This window comes from Semicossyphus pulcher, unplaced genomic scaffold (assembly GCF_022749685.1).
Source record: "Semicossyphus pulcher isolate SPU_LCO1_2020_fin unplaced genomic scaffold, fSemPul1.0.p SCAF_15, whole genome shotgun sequence".
NCBI classification, from domain to species: domain Eukaryota; kingdom Metazoa; phylum Chordata; class Actinopteri; order Labriformes; family Labridae; genus Semicossyphus; species Semicossyphus pulcher.
Window position 1 is genome coordinate 2,793,707 of NW_027211659.1, and position 13,419 is coordinate 2,807,125.

The 13,419-nt window shown below is 41.1% G+C and overlaps 1 protein-coding gene across 1 annotated transcript in view; it reads left to right on the plus strand.

The window, feature by feature from the left end:
• The window catches only part of man1a2 (mannosidase, alpha, class 1A, member 2), a 131,645-nt gene that overhangs the window by 102,013 nt on the left and 16,213 nt on the right, over positions 1-13,419 (plus strand). The window lies entirely within an intron of this gene.

Below are 13,419 nucleotides of genomic sequence, written 5' to 3' on the forward strand. Positions count from 1 at the left end.
GAGTGTGCATCAAAACATTTCATTCAGCAATCAGGAGGTTAATGGTTAATTACATAAGTGTATTTTAATACACATTGTGTATTGCATTAAAAAAGCAAGAAAAGAGCAAATTTGACAAATTCAATTGCCTTCCTTTGCAGAGAACGAGTTTATTCCCCTGAAAAGATGTTAACAAATTAGCATTTCCTCTTTTTTTGCAAAATTTTGAACATTTGCTTAAGATTTGGTCGACAATTTAATGGAAACACAGCATTGAAGCACTGCTTCAAAGTGTTGACACAAGCAATATAAGCAGGTTATTACCTAAACATTATGTGCAAACCTTTATCCCCTTTTGTGGTTATTAAAACAGGGATTGTAACAAATGAAAATTACATTACAGGCACTCTGAAAGAGGTTTAGGTTGCAACAATAATTGAAAGGATATCACTGCCTCGTTCATTTACAAGCAGCCTGTTGGGAAAAGCACCAAACTTTCCTTCTGAGCCTCAGATGTTCACGTGCTGTGAAGAGAAACAGGAGAAATCAACACTAAGTGAGGGATAAAGGATCTGAATGGATCTCCTTTAATGAGAACAAATTGAAGCAAGTAGAGAAAGACAGAGGAGGGGGAACACAGTATTCCCAGTTTATTGACTACACTTTGGCGGTCTGCCCGGGGAAATTAGCAGCTCACAGAGTCGAGTCAGATGTGCTTTGACACAGAATTCCTGCCCTGAAACCTTTAATTTTCTGTTTTAAGTAATTTGCGACGAACATGTAATTAAAGCTGCTGAGACACCACATGTGATGATTAGCTGCACCTACGGAGGAAATGCCTACGATGAGGGAAAACAGAGGCAGGATGAAAAGCGTGTTTGATGGTGATATGATGTTTTCAGTTTACTGGTTAAGGATACATTTACTTTTCGTCTCTTAAATCTCTATGAGTTCTTCGTTGCTATCACAGTTTTTACTGTCCTTGAAAAATGTCTTTCTACAATGTTTTGAATGTAATAGATCCTTTTCGACCAAAAGTATGTATGAAGGAAAATAGACCTTAAAGTCCCAAATAATAAGAAATATGATTGTTAATAGTTTATATGGACATGAAAACACACTGCATTAATCTGGTATCATTTCCTGTATTTTTTAATATCACAAAACAAACAAAAAGATATTGGTATGTTTTTTTCCAATATCATGCAGCCCTAGTGGGTAAAATAAAACTGTGAATACTCGACCAATCAGAAACGATCAGCACTGCAGGCCCCGCCCTGAAAGTTCCTGGACCTTTGGAAAGTGCTACCCCCTGAGCAGGGACTTTTCAGGGGGTAAGTCAACTACCCTGGAACTAAAGTTAGACCCTGGTTCCTGCTGTGGAAAAGCACCTTTAGTAGTTCTAGTTGTCTGCAAAACTTAGTTTAGAAGTAAATACAAGTCTTATAATTCCTCCAGCTGGTTAAATATATTTACCTTATTTTGTGAGCAAAAATGCCAATTTAATGTAGTTTGAGCCCCTTGAATGGAAGGATATGCTTCCTCTTATGTTATGCTAAAGATATTTGAGTCTTTTTACCTTTTGGTCGGAAAAAACAAGACACTCGAAGATGTCACCTTCAACTCCCGGGAAACTTTAACAGCCTCTTTTAACTCAAATTAAGACTCAATGATTACTTGAGAAAGTTGTGTAGGAAATTACAAATTAAAACTTTGTAAAGAGTGCCTGAATGATAAGGATAAGCGCTCACTGCTTCTTTGTGCTATCATATCCTTATGTAGACGATGCAACTATTCCTGGTGACAACGTTATCGTGTATGAAAAAGGAACAGGATAGAAGAGAAGGATTACTATTAGCTTTGTGTAAATTAAGTCTCATTACTTTCAATGTACTTAGAAATAAACAAAGTAAGTAAGAACATAACATAGAACCAAACAAAGCAAGTAAGTGTCTTTATACAAGTTTGGTGTATCACTGTGAGTTATATAAACAGGAAAAAGTATGAAGTCAGTGTTGAAAAGATATAACCCTTCCTTTAATACCACACTGCTTGGATGCCAAAATCTTCTGATTGATCTTTAAACGTCGTGTGCATGCCTGATGGAGCTGGTTGACTTCTTCTCCTGACCTTGTTGACTCCAGCCTGACCTGCAGCGCTCTGTCAGTCCTTTTGATTCATCTTCCAGATGTTTATTCAGGATAAAATCTATATTTATTTTCATACATGCCCTCTGAGTATCTGAACTTTCCCCCTAACACTACTTGGGGAAATGCAAGTTATCATCTAAGCAACCTCCATGGAATATTAAATATTCCATGTTGTTTATTTTCAGTGAGGAGAGTTTTGAACCTGAGAGGGCGTTTAACAGAGATTAAATGCCTGATGACAGATATGTAAAGCGTCGCAGTCTGTTATCGTCACATTCCAACGGAATATTAAAACATTGTGGGCATTAAAATATTCCTTTTTGTGCGCACGCTCGCCTTGGAGTACTTTCTTTTAAACTGAGCCCATCAATCAGATACGACTATCTGCTCAGGGTTTACTCTTTGGTTCAGTGAAAGGAAATGAAAAGATGGAATCTGGTTAAAATTGAAAATATTGTGATGCTTTCGTTGTCCAGAAGAATGAGGTGCTTTGTAAGTGAGGGCCATATTCACACACACACACACACACACACACACACACACACACACACACACCCAAATGAACAGAAGAGAAGGTGGTACCACTCTTAAAGTAAAATATAGATTTTGCGAACACACTGCAGCGCTCTAGCAGGACGAGATCTCCGTTTTATTTGTTTTACTTGTCGACTAAACAAATGCAGAGCACTCGCGGATGGCTGGATGAACGGAGAGGCTCATTAATGGATGGATAGGCGGCTTGGCAGTCAGACTGATGTGCTTGTGAGTGCCACGACTTTGGGCCGAAAGCAGCGGAAAATAAATGGACAGACGACGGAGGGAGGGATTGATGGATGGACGGATGAGTACATTAACAGATGGATGGTTAGCTGGCGAGCTGCATGACTGGGCGGCTGATGACGGATGTTTTGTGCTTCTTCCTATGGATGCATGCGAGTCAGGAAGTCTTTATTTCTATATATGTTAAAATAAGACTGAGAATAAGTTTGAAGACTAGTATAGTATAGTTAATTATCATGTCCAAAAGTTGTCTAATGCACATTTTTAAGGCTGTTTTCTTTTTTTTTAAGATTATTTATTGGGTCATTTTTGCTTTTATTTATAAGACAGCTGAAAACAGACAGGAGATATTGGGGGAGAAAGTGGGGGATGACATGCAGCAAAGGACCAAGGGTGGGAGTCAAACCTGCAGCCGCCGCATTGACGACTTCACCGTCCGTATATTAGGCGTTTGCTCTACACATTACAACACACTACAACCGTTTTCTTTTTTTAAGTAAGATACTTAGAACGTGTAAAAACACTTGATATCATCATTCACTAGGTTTTTAACCGGAGCTGACACAGCATGTCGGGGCTGGCAGCAAGCCGAGCTTCTGCTAACATTAGCCCCTTTTACACTGCCAGTTCAAGGCGGCATTGTTACGCCTCTGTTACGTTCCATCTTCAATGTAAAAAAGCACGGAGCGCAGAATGGTGGGGTGAAGTCGTTTTGCACCAGAGCCTTAACAGAAGCGAAACAGCGTCTGTAAACAGCGGAGCCAGCAGGGCAGAACAGCACCATGTGTGTTTTTTTGTTTACACCTTGCGCACGTTTTGCTTCCGCAACGCCACAACGCGATGTAAAAACACACTCGGGCGGCTGCATGACGGCGGAGCTTCATTGCAGCGCTGAGGTGGAACCGAAACGTAAAAAGGGCTATTGGCTCAGCTTGTTTTAAGAGGCTGGCTTGTTTTAGGTTAGGATTCCTTCAGTGTTCATCGTAAAGGAGATGAATTATCTGCAGAGGTCTTCTTTGCAGAACAAATGGATTCGGTAATTTCTAGAGCAGTTTTTGGTTTAAAACTTGTGTCTCTCCAACGCTCTCTGTTGGACACAGAACCTCAGGTGAGGTGGCTGCCAGTCAAGTCGCCACTTAGTCCCCATAACCGACGTCTCGTTGCCATTTTTTGTGAACAATCTTTACGGGATAAAAGTAGCTCGCTTTCCCCGTCGCGCTCCTCTCGCTTTCTTCACTGACAGCTCAAGCATCTGTCTGCAGTGTGAAGTGGGCGTTAACTAGTGTGTTAACTTAATGTGAAAGCAAAATAACTGCAGCCTAACTGGCCTTCGTAACTTTTTCTGCTGTTTGATCTGCCCGTATCGATTAAAAAGGTCCAAAGTTACTCATCGTTTTATGTATTTTTATCGCAGGCCCCTATGGAGATCTTTTATCGCCCAGCAACATGCATCATACTTACATAGCTCTTCATCTATATGTTAGTCTGAGCCTGTGTTGTGATCCAAGCACATTAATTAGCTGCCATTGCATCTTGCTGCTTTAACCAGCTGATTGTAACAAGCAGCGCTGCTTTAATTAAAGCTCATCGCTCCTCCAAAACCAACCTGACCTGCTAACGTGCCCCGGGAGCAACGCGTGAAGAGGCTGCAGGATACAGTTAGAGTGAGGGGGGGGAGGTGAGAGGAATGTAATTAATGTGAAAATCCTGGGGGCTCAAAGCACGAATGTTCATAAATTCCTGCATAATAACAAACGATGAGAAAAATGTGCCACTGATTATTATAATTTAATGATTATTCCCCTTTGTTTCCCGTCTTTACCAGTTACTTTACTGACCTATGAAATAATCCTGTGAAGCCATGGGATCGTTGAACCCTTATTGTATTTGCCCAAAACTTGCAATGCACTCTGGGGGAAAATATTAACTTATTTGACTAAAAAGAAGCCTGAGAAAGTGCCAAAGCGTCACAAACAGCTGCATCAACCAAACACCAGATTGTTAGTTTCTTTAAGGGTTTGTTCAGACTGAAAATATAACCAAACATTTCACACAGGCAAATAAAAGGTTCAAAACACTCCTTGTTGTTGTTCTCCTGCTGAAAATGAAACTAATAGGCTGAGGGCAGCATGTTTTCTTCTTCACTCCTCAGATATACTGCAACACAGAGCAGTCACTTTGATTTGTTGAGGGTTACCTTCAGGCTTTAATGAGGATGATCGTAACTGAACATTTAATACAGTCAAACTTCTCGTCACTCTTTGTGCAAGAAATAAACAAACTATTATCATACTGCAGCTTTTGTCTGCAACTTAAAAAGAGGGTAACAAAAGACGTCTTAGGGCACATTGTTGAAAACACTGTCTAAGCTTTCAAGGCTCTTGTCGGGCATTTCCCGTGGCAGCAGTTTGACTGGCGTTTGACAGGCGCGCCGCTAAAAGACGAGCAGCCAGCCTCTGTGGTTTGCTTCTGTCTGGAGCTTGTTTATGTAGACTGGTTACGTTGCTGCGAGTTGTTTTTCATACTTTTTAAACAACCCTGAGTACCGTTAGTGAAAAAAGTTTTTTACAACCTTCAACAGTTTGGAGGACTCATTATATTCCACTCAGAAAGTGGAGCCTAGTTACCTTGAAAACTGGAGCACCGACTCCCTCTGGATGTTACTTTTTGTTCATGTAATTCACACGCTACGTGAATTGATGGTTTCATTGATTCCTTTTGTCATTATGGATTCTGTTTATTGGTGCAAAACTCTATCAGATCTCTCCCACTAATACATGATCAAATGTCTGTGTGGGAAACGATTTTAAAGATAGAATTTGTTAAGCCAGTTTGCTTGATGCTCGTGTTATAACAGATTACTTTTATCTCTAAGTTACAGGTGTGTGGAGAGTGTCATGGTACACAACTCGAGGTGTTTTCACCCTGACTTTAATTGGTCATTAAGCAGGCATAACCACTTTCTATGTGAAATGAAGCCACGTGTCGTCCTCTCTGCCATGACTCCTCCTCCAGCAGCTTAGACACACGAGTTTGATGTTTGAAATACGAAATTGATAGAAAAACATGCTGGCATCTAAAAAACGATTTGATTAGTGTGATAGAAATTCATACATTTAAATATAAGGCCATCAACTAATGTAAATCCATCCGTCCAGCCGTTATCTAGCATATAGCGCATATCCTGTTCAGGGTTGCGGGGGCTGGAGCCAGCTGGAGCCATTGGAGGCTCAAATGTGAAGCCACAGAAGTGTATAAAAACCCTCTCCTCTTTGCTCAGATCGCTTCGCTCACTGTGCTTTGAGTCCACTGGCAAACGCTGCATTAAACTTGCAGAAAGACAACCTTGCAACAGAGAATTAGCACCACATCAGACTGGGAGAATAACATCTCAATGTGTTGGACATTGTGGAGCTGGTTCTCGATTCTCATCCCTACTCGTTCACGGTGAAGGTGTTTGTGTGAATGTGTGGTGCTGGTCAGGAGACCAGACTGTGGAGTGTCACAGCAGAGAGCCGTCCTGTGTCCTCAGCAGTCTCGAGTCCCACGGGGAGTGTTCAAATCACAGATGGAGCTGAACAACGGCTGCTGAAATCTGCCTCCCAGCTGCTTAACAGACTGTTTAGGCTTTGGAGTGGAAGTTGTATTAAAACTATTTTAGGTGCATGCACCGCAGAGATGATGCTCCAATCACTGGAGAATACGACAATATGGGATGGTATCATTGCTGTGTATGTTTCCAGGTTCAGAGTCGAGATAAGAGATGTGATAAGAGATAGTGCTTCAACCCTAGAAAGAAAAATACATCATTTTACCATCTGACTCACTCATCGTGTTATTAATCAACAGCACACGGATCAATAAAGGAACAACAAAGACGCTGCACAGTCGCTGCTCACGGCGCTGTCATGATACCATCATTATCATTCACAGATCCAGGAAGGCAGAAAATTACAAGTCTCTTTTCAGACAAATACACAGAGGGGGAAACGTGTTGTTGTTGCGATTTGTTAGTATTTGCATATTTCCAAACACCTGTAACTGCAGCAGAGTCAAACAGGGACACTGCGCTTCTGTTTAGATTCATTACAGGAACATTTAGCCCGAGCTTTTAGGACTGATGAGAGGCGGCACGGCTGTCTAACAGAGGATTTATGGGCACTGGTGTCTGTGCATTAAAGAAACGCAAACCACAAGCTGTTTTTTTTTAACTGTATCAGCTGCTGTGGAAACTAAACAACCTGAATTTAAATGTTTCCTTTTTTATAATCCGAAAAAGTTTAATGGGTTTTTAAAATGGAGTGTTATTTTTTTTCAGTCATAACGTGTGAGGGTGTGCGTGAGAGAGATTGTGTGTTTGAAGGGAAGAAGAAGAAGCATGTGTCGAGAGTGTGTGAATGTTCCACTGTGTATAAAATAAGTGTGTGTGCGTGCGTGTGTGTGTGCGCATGCGTGCGTGTGTGTGTGTTTGTGCGTGTGTGTATGTGTGTCTCGCTTATTGCTGAGAGTAGGTGTGCAGACAGTACTTAAGCCACACTAATGAGGAATGAGGCTGAGCTTTTCAGTCTTAATGAGATCCTGCTGTGACTGACAGCCTTATAACCACACACTCCTGTCTTACTAACACACTGTACTGCCTACACACATACACACACACACGCCACCCACTCCCCTCGTTTTACCTACTCAACGATACTTACATTCACACGTGAGTCTGTCAAAGACTTCTTTCTTCATTACCTCCATATAGCGACAAACAAACAGTGGAGCAGAGGAGACGTCAGACTTTGCAGTATTTAAAGTGTCCCAGCTTCTGTTGACTTGGTGTTTTTGAATCCTGATAATCCGAGTTTCCGTCTGGCTTCACTTAATTATTCAGTCTGACATTTGGCATTTTTGGACAGAACAGTAGTGAGGACTCCCTGAGAGGAGCTGCTCAGTGGGAAGCTCCCTGAGTCCTGCAGACGCACAAGGCCTCATGTTCTGTTTTCATCCACGCTGCCAATATGTATGCAGAAGTGACATAAACGCTGGTGTTGATGGGTGCTAACGACTCTCGTTGCCATTATGTCAACAGCCCAGGTTAATGACTCTCCCTTGATTAAACATCTATAAGCATACTAATAACCCACAGAGGCTGATACTTCTAGCTCTGTCCACCACTCAGTTTAGAGCTGAAGAAGCCTTTTGGATGAGAGATGAAACGTCTGCAAGAACTTCAACCAAGTCCAGCTGCCTTTTGGATTAAGCTCCGAATTACCGAGAACCTTCACAGACAATACTCAACATGTGGCCCATGATAACGATAATATCACGATATCTTATTAACTTCTTTTTCGGCCTGTTAATATCCGTTCACGTTACCCTCTTTCATGTCATATGCGCCACCGCGAGGAGTCATGAAGTAGTGACACACTGAGTCAAAATCGCAGGGAAATCTGTTTAGATCGCTATTATCGCTATTAGATAGATTTGTTAATTACAATATCGATATTTGGCACCAGTGTAGCAATTAAAGTATTGCACTAGAGGGCGGCTGTGGCTCAGTGGTAGAGTCGGTCGTCTTTCAATTGGAAGGTCGGATGTTCGATCCCCAGCTCCCTCAGGCTACATGTCGAAGTGTCCTTGGGCAAGACACTGAACCCCAAATTGCTCGCGGTGGCATAGCCAACAGGTATGAATCTGATATCTGATTGACAGTTGGGCACTTTACGTAGCAGCCTCTGCCATCATATTTTGTCCCACCCCTAGCGACTGATTCCTAATACTTAAAGTAGTGGCAGCCGCCTGCCAGCTGGACAGTACTATGATCGTCCCCAGTTCTTGCAGCGCACTGAACATGAAGAAGGAGTCCTCACAACTGTTCTAACAACTATGAACATGTTATTCTAGTCCAAGTCCAACCTTCTGTGTCAGAACAATATATATTTGTTTTCTGTTTTCGGTGGGCAGCATTTGTTTTGTACATTTTTAAGAGTTATTGTATCCGTCTGTTGTCTCTGAACAACTTGTATATTGGCTGTTTTATACTCCGTTTGTCGTCAACTCTTCTGTTCCCACTTTTGTGTCTTTGACACAGAAAATTCTTAATCCCATCAAAAAAAAAAAAGAACCTTAATTGGCTCCGTTTCTTCAAACCAGAAATGTAGCTGTCAGTGAGAACAACACCTCTTCCTGGTTGGTTTACAATCAGATGGAAAGCTGCTGTTTTCCGCCTGCTGCCACATTTTTAGATGGTGTTAGCCGTTTTCTTTTCTTCCCAACAAGTTCGAAATACGTTCTTGATCACAGCTGAAAGTTAAGTTTGTTTTTGGCAATGTTAGGTGTAAAAGAATCACTTTAATAATTAAACACACACTGTCCCTCCTGTACCGTCCAGCTAGATTTTAAATACATGTAAATAATGAATTGTTAGCTTTATGTCGTGTTCCTCATCAGGATGGTGGCTGTCCATAACTCCATAATATACAGATAAGTTATTAGTATTCCCGCAGCAATCTGTGCCCTTGACCTGTGCTGTAAATCTAAGCGTGTTTGAAGCTTTGTGAAGATCTCTTCCTGTGTACATGCGTCTGAGTGTCTACGGCTTAGTGCACGTTTGAAGCCAACTCTTGCCTTTGATTGACAGGCGCTCCCGGCATGACCCTGCTCCTTTGATTGGCAGAAAAATAATGGAGAAGTTGGGGGAGTCTGTGTGGGCGGATGCTAAGTTGAAAGAGTTGAAGGAGGTGACTGTGAAACAGAGAGAGGTTAAAGAATAAAGAAAAAATACAACAAAAGAAGGTCTCGAACAAGCACTTCCATTTCCATTATCTATTGTAATCTTTGTTTCCTCTTTACATTCAGTAAAAGGCTGTTTCAGCTGTGGGTGGTTTATGTCTTTCGGTCTGATGCTGTGTTCTTACTTGATATTTGTGTTGCTCTCCCTGTGAAACATCAGGGAGAATGTTTAAAACAAGTGCTTGTGCTTTCATGTGCCGATGTTTTGATTTGTTTTCACATATTTTATTTAAAAAATCAAACATCTCCTTCCATCTGAAGAGATTGGAAGGAGGTGGTGAAACAATGCAAGATGAGCACAGTAAGAAATCATCAGAGCTTACCTAACCCTGCTTTTTCACACACTTCAATAAAAATGTACCGAAGACAAAATGTACATTTGAATAACGACTACGGGAAAATAAGGGAAACCAAAAAAATGAATTCATATATAAAGATGAGCTCAGGCAACCGTCCACCGTCATCATCGTCTCGGCAAACAAATCAAGCGCTGAATTTAGAGATTTATTGGCAGCAAGTTTTAGAAGTAAAACAAGTGACTTCACCCAATACATGTAGTGAAAAAATGGTGGTATGCAAGTCTGACATTTCAGAGCCTTTATGGTTTATACTTATGAATTCTGGCAGTTACGGTGAAATAACATTCATCATTCCAGTACTTAGGAATGATTCTGTGTGTGAGCAGAAGGCTATTGACTTCCAATACGAATCCAAAGACACGGGATCGTTTTTACTTTCCAAAAGCTCCTCACATAAAAGAGCTTTTCTGCAACAATAAATTCACTTCTAAAACTTTCAACATCTACAAAATTAAGTCAAACTTTGTCAAATCAACTTCCCTCAGTTATCAACCAAATAAGCATTTAGAATATGAATAAACAACAGCTACTCCACCCACATGCTGTGTCATTCTGCGTTGTGTTGCGACCAATGATTATTTTTATTATCAGTTAATCTGCTCTAATGAAGGTCAGTTTCCAGGCTGTTGTCTTTAAACGTCTTGTGTTGTCATTCCAAAACCTGCAGAAGTTCAGTTTGATGTTACTTTAAACAGGAAAGCAGGAAACGCTCCTTGCATGAAAATCTTCCAAATAGATTGATCAGTTATCAGCTTAAGTTAACGATTATTTCTCTGTCGATGAACTTATCGCTGCAGCTTTAGGATGGAATATAAGATCTACCGTGCGTTTTGTGGGTTAGCTGGATATGACCTGAAAACTTCCAAACCAAAGGGTCAGCGATAAGGCTCATATCCTAGTTAAATAAACCCCACAAATGGGTTCTTTTTAAGTTTGGGATTTTGGGAAGTTTGGGATTTTTTAGCTCCTCCTGAATCAAGTAATTGAAAGCACTTGTATCCGTTTACAACAGGGGTGGGCAGTCCTGCTCCTGGAGAGCTTCCTTCCTGCATGTTTTAGGTTTCTCCGCACTCTAACACACCTGATTCGAATGTTTCGCTCGTTACCAATCCCCTGAGACGCTCCAGTTGGTTGATAAGGAGCAGATCATTCAAATCAGGTGTGTTAGAGTGCAGAGAAACCTAAAACATGCAGGAAAGTAGCCCTCCAGGAGCAGGGTTGCCCACCCCTGGTTTACAAGAACAAACAGCTGCTCCAATGTTGTGATAACCAAGATTAAATCTTCCTTGCTTCTGATGGTTTGGCTCAGGAGTCGGTCAGAGTCTCTTTCTTAGCAGCCTGGTAGAAGCTAGTCCTTTGTGTCTCTTACTTAAAGAAGAGGGAGTTTAACAAAGGCTGTGTTGTGTTCACTTGAATCCAGGTAGGCTGAATTCTCCTTTAAGAAGATACAGTATAGATTCTTAACTAATGAGGCGCCTAAAGGAGCTCCATGGACTCGTGTTCTTTGTGATCAAAGCTGAACAAGGCCAAGGTGAAAGTCGTTTTTCTTTCAGCCACCTGATTCAAAAATACCCACATGCCTCTTTCAGTTCTTGACCAACCAAGTATGATAATTTGGCATTGAACAGACTCCGTAGAAGAGGGCTGGTGACCTGCCAGACACAGGCAGAGCAGAAATACTCAAGATGAATACAAAATATCCCAGCATTCATCTGGGTCAGGTGCTTGTTTTCCATCCAGATTTAATAGTGCGAGTGTTGTGTTAGGAGCAGGGGATTATTGAACATTTCATTTCGGCTCATGCATCGTTGACTGCCAAATAAAAACCACAACACCCCAGAGAATGGCTGTGTCATTGTGAGTGCTTTAGTGCTGCTGATGCTGCATAAACACAAGCTAGTTTGTTATGGGTAGCATCAAGCGTACAAAGTATAAAGCAGGGAATGAACAAGGTCTTCAAAGTTTAAATCTTTATGTGTTTATGGTTAGAAAATGCTTGAATTCAGATGCAGCCGTTATGCTTTGAAAGCTTCTTTTTCCCAACATGATCTTGTCTTTCATTTACACCATCACTCGTGAAAACAATGCTCAGTATTTGTAATGAAACAATCCCATCATCATGTTTGTCTTGTCTCTTGGCTGACTTGGCTTCAAAAGGAACATTTAAGCCCAGCGGCATGACAACAACAATCTCAGATGGCTATGTCAACTTTCATATTTGAAATGTCATTCATAGTAACAAATTAGACGTGACGAGTTGAGGTGGTTTGGGTATCTGATAAGGACGCCTCCTGGGCCCCTCCCTGCAGAGGTTTTCTGGGCACGTCCAACTGGGAGGAGACCACAGGGTAGACTCAGAGCTCCATGGAGGGATTATATATCCCACCTGGTCTGGGAACACCTCAGGATCCCCAGGAGGAGCTGGAACATGTTGCTAGGGAGAGGGATGCCTGGGTCACCTTGCTTAGCCTGCTGCCTCCAGAAGATAGATAGATAGATGGATGGATGGATCTATCGATGGATGGATGGATGGTGATGATGATAAAGGCTCATTTAATTTGTTAGAAAGTTGGAACTTTTTTTGGTTGAAGTAGCTTCAAAGTGTTCTTTAGTTAGTCACCAACAGCAAACTGACCGATTGACATCTTAGGAGAAGAACAGCTTCAAAAGGAGTTTGACAAATGTATGAATACATTTTGTTTCTAAATGTGAGAATAACTGTACCAATCAGTGGAGTTTTAAAGTATACTATTTAAATAAATAAAGAATGGATTTTCTCCTAATGGCACACCTGGCATACAATAAAAGTAAAGTTTTGTGCAGTTAGAGGATGTTTATGTTTGGACTTTAGGGCTGGTAATCGCAGGGTAGCTCACGATACGCGATACCCGGCCCACGATAATCACGATACAGCATTTCTGCGCTAATTGATTTGTTGTAAGACAATCATATAGTGATACATCACAATATCTGATTAACTGAAGGAAACAAAATGCCCCTAAAAGGGCAGAATTAATGTATTCTTCACTGCAGTTATTTGTCAGTTTCACAGATTTTGACACAAATTAAGGTAACAGCGATGCAGTGACTCAAATTGGCAGAGAGATCAGTTTACAGCACTTTTTTTAAAACTAAAATATCTATATTTGGCGCCAGCGATATAATTGTATCACACCAGTCGGGTCGACGATATATTGTGATATCAACATTTTGTCCCACCCCATGTCTTCTGTCTTACAGTGAACACAAACAACCATGCAGTCTTATATTTGCTGGACCAGTTTGGGAAATAAACATTTTAAAACATTTAAATGATATCTCCACCTTTAATTTGTTTTAGTACTTGTACTTTACTAGTTTTCACTCCCATG